This window comes from Enoplosus armatus, chromosome 13 (genome assembly GCF_043641665.1).
Source record: "Enoplosus armatus isolate fEnoArm2 chromosome 13, fEnoArm2.hap1, whole genome shotgun sequence".
NCBI lineage: Eukaryota > Metazoa > Chordata > Actinopteri > Centrarchiformes > Enoplosidae > Enoplosus > Enoplosus armatus.
In genome coordinates, this window is record NC_092192.1 from 17,955,965 (window position 1) to 17,964,923 (window position 8,959).

The window sequence follows — 8,959 nt, forward strand, 5'->3', positions numbered from 1 at the left end:
CAGTAACCCCTTTGCTGGTTTGGCTTTTGCTTTCCTCAAAATAAACTAGAGTAGAGCGGACGTTTTAGAGAAGCCCCCACAGGGGAGATCGGGGCTTCTAAGTGGGTTAACAGGGAAGAGTTTAGTTTGAGGGTTCCCTTGGAGAGCGAGGAACTGGAAGAGATGCAAGTTCACCTGCAGTCCAAAGTAAATCCTCCACTCTGACCAAAAATAAAAATCTGACAGTAACAGAGCTCGCAAGAAAGTGCTACAGTCACATTTTCAGTTTTAAAAATAACAGAAAGACCAAGGTTTGAGTGGCGGACTTTTAAAAAGCTGAAGATGGAGACATGTCTTTACCCCTCTTCCCCACTCATCTTTCACATTAAAACGCGCCTCGATAGCCAAGTTCAAAATATTATATTGCAAATTAACTAACCTACTTAAAATAGACACTAGCAGAGAGAAGGAGCTCAAATTATTTTACATATAAAAACACTTTTACTGAAGAAAAGTGGAATCATTTTGAATGCTAGGAAGCTCTTAGAAGCACGAGAAAAATCAAACTGTTTGTCACCATTTGGGCAGTCCACGGAGGTCCAACTTTGCCTCCCATTTAAATGTGGCAGCATGGAATAATGAGCTGCGAGTCCAAGAGGTAATCCAGCCGACTTAAATCCAGAGGTAGAACGGCAGGCGGGACGTTGACGGTCTTTGTGGGGATGAAGCCGGGAACAGAGCAGAGACATGGACACAGACAGACAGAGATTCCTCTTCTGCCTCCGATGGCACGCTCCTTTCCCACAGTCCTCACTGAACCCCCCCCTCCCTCCTCCTCCTCCTCCTCCTCCTCCTCCTCCAGCCCCCCCTCCTCCTCCCATCCAAAGTCAGCGAGTGGTTGTGAGAGTATGTGTGCGTGAATTCCAGCAGCAGCCACCATCGGTAGAGGTGACATTCATGAGAGAGAGAGAGAGGGAGAGAGAGAGAGAGGGAGAGAGAGAGAGAAAGCAGAAAAGAGCGATAGAAACAGGAGGGAGGGAGGGGGGGGTAGACGCTGTGATGTGTGAGAATGAGCTTGACTGGGAAAGGGAGGGAAAATGTGGGAGAGAGACGGGCAACAGCCACTTCACAAAATCACTGCTCGCAGAGGCTACAATTTTGTTATATTCCAGCAACGTCTCCCCTAAAAAAGAACCTCAATCATTTTGACTGCCCTCCTGAAGCAGAGAGACAGAGCCAGAGGGGGGAGAGGGAGGAAGAGAGAGTGCTTAAGGTGCAGATTGTGACAGTTCTCTGTCTCCTCGAGAGGAACAGCATCACCATGTGTTACCTTCCTGTCACATGCATCCACACATCCACACACACACACACACACACACACACACACACACACATCAGCATATTCTGTAGTGGAGTCCTCCCTGCTGTATAATTGTCTGTCTCTAGTCAGTATTCTTCTTCGTGTTCCTCCCTGACATCCACTCATACAGTAGTAACCTCCACAGCTTCTCCGTGAGTTGTTTCCTTGAGCCTCTAAAGGAGGCAAAAGAAAAAAAAAATATAAAGTGTCTTTGTTCCCTGAAACTGGCATTTAGTGTCTGACATGTCTGACTGCTGGCTTACGCTAACCCCGACAGAGAGAAACATGAGCTTGGACAGATTGAGTTAGACAGCTAACCGTGCCAACACACACACACACACACACACACACACACACACTAACTCATATCGCCCTTGCTCTCCCTCCGCTCCCCCCACCTGCAGAATACCCACACAAAAACAACAAACAATCGCATATATTGGGGTTTGTGTGCGTGCAGCTCCCTCATTTGTTCTACTTCCATTTAGATACAAATTCAAAGGCTGACATAAGAGCTTTCTCCAATAATTTAGGACAAAACAGACTTCCACAAGTATCAGTAGAGAGCACAAATCATGCTGACATACTTTTGCACAAAATAGCGGGTTCTGGTAAATGACAATGCCCTGCAGTCTAGCATTTCTCATCTTGTTGAGTTGCAACAAAAACAAGGCTTTATGCTTACCGTTCTCATTTTGCAAAACAAAGACAGCCTAATTTAAGACAAACTGTATGTTTGGAGTAATGGAATACTGAGCAAGTCTACTCAAACATTTGCATTGATTTCTATAAAATGAAATTCTCAATGGATGTACCGTGTGTCCACCCCTCTAAACTGCATTATTTTGGCTGTATGTGACCTGGATGTTAGTGGTATGATCATGTACAAAATGTTAGATTTCTGCAGTAAATAATATATATATATATAAAAGCACTCTGATGCATACATTAGCTTGATGAATGTGAAAAGCTCATTATATATCATCATTGTGCACCATGAATCTGTAGTGCAACTGGATATGAAAACACTGCGAACATTTCCCTCAGACTCAAATCCAATAAATCAACTTATCTGAGAGCCAATCAATCCAATTTTATTTGGCATGGCACCTCTTTTACAAGCCAATTGCCGGGGAAACCAGCAGCAGAAGCAACTTGAAAATGCAAGGTCGATTCAAATCGTTTCTAACAATGCCGAGCAAGGTCACTGTCTGTCAGGGCTTGATTGACAGGTGACAGCGGATGTTTGGTCTCCACGGAGGGACGAGGGCATGGCGGGGGCGGAGGAGCACGGGGGGGGGGGGCGATGTGGTGCAGATGAGATGATGCAGTTTGTATTGACAAGGAAACAGAAAAGATATTTTTCTCCTTTTTCTAATGATCGCTGGCCCTGCATTCTCCAGCCATCCTCAGCAATGCACTCGTCTTCGTACTCCAGGTTAAGAATCAATCTCCTAATGGACGTCACATTACACACATTGCCAAAGGTTGTCCTCCTTTTTGCCGTCTCCAATCACAGGTACATGCCAAGTTACACCAAAAGAAAGCTAAGTGGGGATTCCTGGGACATTACACAGTCTCAAGGTTAAGAAGTGTATCCATCATTATAATGAAATTTCATGCCAAAACCTAAGTGGGCTCATTAAGAGGAAAGCCACTTTTCATGTCCTCCTCAGAGCTATCACCTGTATGAACACACCCCAACCAACAACTAAACACCCATTATGTCAGGACTCTATGTTACTGCCATTAGTTCTTTCCAATTTATTACCGTATAAATGTTAGTCTTTTGTCTTACTCAAATATAATTTGTGCACACTTTTCAACAAGGTTCTTAAACTCACATCTAGTCACAGTCAGGGTTTACTACCTCAGCCCTGGTGTCATTATGGAAAGCTCTTTGGTAAAGTGGTGGAAAAGAAAATCTGCATAAAATCAAAGTGGAAGTATAGAAATTAAAAATAGCAAATTCTGTCACGTGTCCATATATGAATTCTCATCATCTGAATAATGCACCAAGGGGGATTAAATGCAGATGTTTTGCTAAAAACAATTCATCCCACAATCCCTGCATGCATATCAATTTAAGCTGAGGGTATTAACAGCACATCCTCTTTGAAAGTGCTTTATGTTGAAATGTTTTTCCCAGTATAATGGTTCCCAGGCTTTGGTGCATTCCATGTTACCTAACAAAGACTTAATCTTTACTCCATGGGATGAATAGATGACTATACATAAGAGTTTGAAAATGGGGGGTTTTGCTCGAGGGATAGTGTGTTTCTATTCATCCCTGTGGTGGAAAGTAACCAAGTACATTCGCTGAAGTACTGTACTGAACTACAGTATTTCCACTTCACGTCATACTTCTACTCCATTACATTTCAGAAGGAGATATTGTGCCTTTTACTCCGCTACATTTATATAACAGCCACAGTTACTAATTACTTTTCAGATTAAGACTTTACATTGAACGCCCTTAAAACGCATTTCGGCTTCTTACTATGAGCCATGGAGTCCTACAGGAACATAAAATAATATTCTCCCTTCAGCAACATCAAATTATGATAACAGTTTTTGGCTTGTTTGCGAATGTTGTCTGGCCACTGTCAATCACACTGGATCAAAACACACCTACACAGTCCTGTTTTTTTCCAAATGTTAATGATGGTTGTTTATTTAACCATGAAGATGTAATGTTATTGATAAAAACTCAAGAATGGAAACAAGTTTTCATATTCATATAAATAAGCTTATAAGATACAAGTTGTTGAGAATGAACCAGTCATTGCCGACCTTTTTGCCGTCTGACCTGAGTTGGAGCACCTTGTCATGTTTGAGAAGTTCCACAAAAGAGTGATTTCCCCTTTAAACCTCTTAGATGATTTCATTTACATAATGGTTTGAGGCCCTAAGATGTAAAATTATCTAATAATTCACAAAAAAGCAAAAATGCAAAAATGCCCAAGAAGAAGCCCAAAAGATCAACACATATTTGTGTAGCAGAACTTTGTTTTTTCTTCTTTGCCATTAATTGTCTCATGACCCCTCAGATTCATCTTGTGACCTTTTGGAGGGCCCCGACCCCAGGTTGGGAACCACTGCACTTGACTACCCAGCTGTACATAAAGTAGGTAAAACTAGCTCCACCTCGACCAGCTACAACAATAAAATGCAACTTACGCAACAATCTGATCATGTAATGTATGATAATATGTTACTTTTTCTGCAGAATGAGTACTTTTAGTACTTTTAGTACTCATTTTGCGCTCTGCACTCATTCTGATACTTTTAGTACACTTTGCCGATGATACTGCAAGTATCAGTAAGTTTACTGCTTTTGTCTGTTTTATCTGATAGTCAATTGATTATTATTGGGTTTTGGACTGTTTGGACAAAAGAAGCTATTTCAAAATGTCAGCCTTGGGCTCTGCAAAATTGGGATTGGCACTTCTCGCTATCGTCTGTTTTTTATTTAATAAAAGAAAGTAAACGACGGATGAACACGATTAATCAAATACACAATTACTGGATGGATAAAAAGAAATCGACAGATCAAGCAATAATGAAAATAATCATTCGTTTCAGCCCTATAGACAAAAATAATACTTATTATTATTATTTTTATTATTATTCAACTTCACCATGCCATTACAGGCAATAATGTAGGCAGTATGGTGTCCTTTAGTATGTTGGTCCATTGTCCTTTGATATAATGTAGCCATACTGAGTAGCCTGAGTTTAGACATGCAGCCACGTTTATGTAAACACACTGATGCACACACAAACACACACACACACACAAAGCCAGAAAGAGTTAAGCACATCAAAACAATTGGCCTAGTTCTGTCTCTTTCCCCCTCCTCTCTTTATCACTCCCTCTCTCCTTCAGTCCCCTCTCAGCTCATCACGCTGTCCACAGATGACAGGAGGTATTCTTCGTTAATCCTCTTCCATTATGCGACCATGTGGAATCTGAGGCCTGCCTCTTGCATACAGAAATAATATTTCCAATGTCCATGACCCATGGGGGAGTTGCTCATTAACTTTGGGCAGCAAGTATCCTTCTCTGTTTCATTCTTTATTGAGCCCTGTTCAGATCACTCTCTGGTAATTAGGTTTTAATCGTGAGAATTACTTTCCCCCCGTATACAACTGCTCCTGATTTTACTGGTTTTTTTTTTTCCTTTCCACAATGCATGTCTGGAAGGATTTTCTAAATGAATAGTCAATATATTCATCATTGTGTGTTGTCCAGCTGTGTTGGGAAAGTAAATCACAAACAGCTATCATTAAGTGGCTCATTTTATAATTCTATTTTTGTCCCCATTTCCATCTTACACACAACACATAAACCAGAATTCACGGTTTTGTTTGTGTTCAGAATTATATTTCCTAACAGTTCCCACCATCCTTTCTGGGTTTGAACAGGTTCTGTGTCCAAAATCACTTCCTGTTTACTATATAGTGCACTACATTTACTGTCCGCTGACACTGTCTCCTGTTTTGGTGCTGAACAGATAGTGTACAGTGGGTTTTTAGAGCTTTTTCACTGAAAACATTGCAGTGAGAGCGGTGAGAGTGACCCAACAGCTAAACAATGAGCTGGTGATGACTCTCTGTAGGTTCATCACTATGACCGACCACTAATAGCAATTGTTTTGACATTGTTACTCTAAAGATATAGATCATAGCTGCTTTAAGTAATCAGACCCAACACACACAAAATGTGCCACTAATAGTTCGAGCCGCCTCCATTCATCTGTCGTTTGCTTACAGCAGTCACAAGAAGACTCCATTCTTGCGTTGTAGTCTCCAACCATTTGACCTGAAAACTATGTTAAAGGTTTCACTTTTCTGAAGTTATTCTGTATCAATGTATCATAAGAATTAGTAGGCAGGAAACATTCTGTTTGTAAGTAGGGCGTTTCCTGCTCTCATTGCCTTCATCTTCACTGTTGCCTGAGGTAAAATCTCAGCAGGTAAATCTGTAGGATTAAACTTGCCTTTCTCAGAGAAAGTGTAGATTGCTTGATGAAAGCAGATTTTTGGAAGGCCTCGGTGTTAGCGCGGTTAAAGCCCACCATCACCCCAGCTGGTTCAACCACCACCACCACCCGCACTAACCCCCCCTTCACTCTCTCCTGTGGGATCCCCTTCACCGCTGGCAGCTACTGCTGTGATGACTGACAGACCTGCTCGTGTGGAGGGAGACAAGGGATACTTTATAATTCATTTCATTAAACCTGCGTCTTCACAGGCCTCCTAAAAAGCCTTCAACTTTTTCGTACCTTTGCAAAAGTTATTATTTCACATCTGTGTGTCATAATCTGGAGAAATACAATTTATGGTATATGTATTATTACGCTCAGCACAGTCTAAACAGCTTCTGGTTAAATTAGAATCATTACAAATAAAATTGTTGCACCTAAGATGAAAGGTGCTTATTAAAGAAAGAGTAGTCCCGCAGCCTGGACCTAACACCATGATCTGGATGGATTAAACTGTTTCATTCTTTATCCTCTAAAAATAATTGTCTGTCCCTAAGCATTAGGGGATGTTTAATTCACTCTAATGATAACCATTTTCAAAGCAGTTAACTGTGCCATATAAAAACTGCCTCTTAACTTCATTTGTTTTGATTATGGTCACTGGGTGCATGGAGGAGTTTAATTATAGAGTCAGATGCAACAGTAATGTGGAGTCTGATTAATGCGAGCCAGGGATGATCTCTGCTGTTCAATCCTCAATCTCCTTTTTCCCTGCTCCACAATCTTCATCCCCCATTTCTATGAAATGAATGAAAACAGAAATAGGCCTATGTCAGATTAGGATGACCTTTCATTCCGTGGATTAGGAATGGAAATGAAACGTTTCGGGTTCAAATAATGACTCCTGATTTATGAACTAATCTAGCAGGAGCCGAATCTCATCATCCCTCCAAAACTGTTCTCAGTAAACACAAACAGTGCAGGAATGTAGAAGTCAAAGTGTGTTTACGTGTGTGTGTGTGTGTGTGTGTGTGTGTGTGTGTGTGTTCAGTGTGCACAAATGTATGTTAATAGTGCCAGTTTTTTTTTATTATTATTATGATGTATTCATGCATATATGAAGCGGATCCACAGAGAATCAAAGCTAAGCAGGAATGCAGAAACAAGATAGTTTTATGCCAGCAAAATGAGGTCACATAAGTAGGTTTTGAGATTGGCTGTGTATTCAATATAAATATTGATTTTGTGTTTCTGGAGGTCTCTCAAGTGCTCCATCAGTCTTTTTGGCATTTCACTACTTGACACTTACTGCAGATTGTAAGAATAACTCATTCAGAATAACCCATTTAGGATTCAGAACACAGTGTTGCATATCGTCCTGATGGTTTCAGAAATCTAATTGTTCTCATTCTACTTACTGATGATGGCTGAGACAGCTAATCATGCCAAAATTAGTGTATGTGCGTGCGCCTGGTAGTTATTTACATACATGGTGATATAACATTGCTCCATTTTTGGGGCGAGTGTCTGATGTAGAAATGCAGCTTGGATGGTGGAGGGGAGAAGTGGTAGGTAAAAGCTGGCATGTCCTTGGGGTTATCAGATGGGCGCCTCCCATCACAGATGTTCTGCTGAATTACGATCACAACACCTCTACAAGGCTCAACACTAACTTCCGGCACTGAATGCACCCCACCTGCTCTCAGCACTGAGCACTTTCTGTGTTTCATGCTGAGTTCCTCTCCAATGTGGGGGCAGACACCTTCTCTAGTGCTGAGGGATGTAATGCTTTGTACTCATTAGCCTAGCATTAACATTTTTTTAAACAAAGGCTTCCATGCGCACATGACAAGATTCTGTGGCTTAGCGAGTCAGTGAAACAGCAAGCGGGCCGACTGAGGAGCACAAACAAACTCCACCTCCTCACATTTAACATCAGTCAGGAAAAGCAGAATACAATACAATAATATTAAACACATTTGGAAATAACATGTTAGTACTAAATGCTTTTTTTGCGAGTGGTGGCTGGAGGGTAATGTCGGTGTGTTGGTCGGTCCACCACTTGGGTCCAGACTGAAGTATCTCAATGACTATTGGATGGATTGCCATGAAATGCAGATATTCATGGTCCCCAGAGGATGATGTCTACTGACTTTGGTGATCCTGTGACTTTTCTTCTAATGCCACTAGCAGGTTGACATATCTGGCTTTTAGTTGAATATCTCAACAACTATTGGATAGATTTCCACAAAATTTGGTACATGTCCTCCTGGTTGAATTCTAATAAATTTGGTGGTACACGACTTTTTTTGATGTAATTCCTACAAAACGAATGCCTATTCCCATCCGCCTCAGCTTAGGTTTAGTGCTAAGTGGCAAACTTAAATGCTAAACTATAAAGGAAGAATGTGGTCGATGTGACACTAACGTGATGAAAATACCATGTCATTTGCAAAATAATGAAGGTATTTTAACTCCTTAAAATGCATTGCAGGAGAGGTTTGCATGCTAGGCAGAGCAGTGAAGCATCTCTGTTTGATTCCCCCGCCAAGAAGTACTTCAGTTTAGCTACATTTTGCCATAACTTGGTGATAGTTCAACTAACCTATTTTAACACATTATCTTAACTATT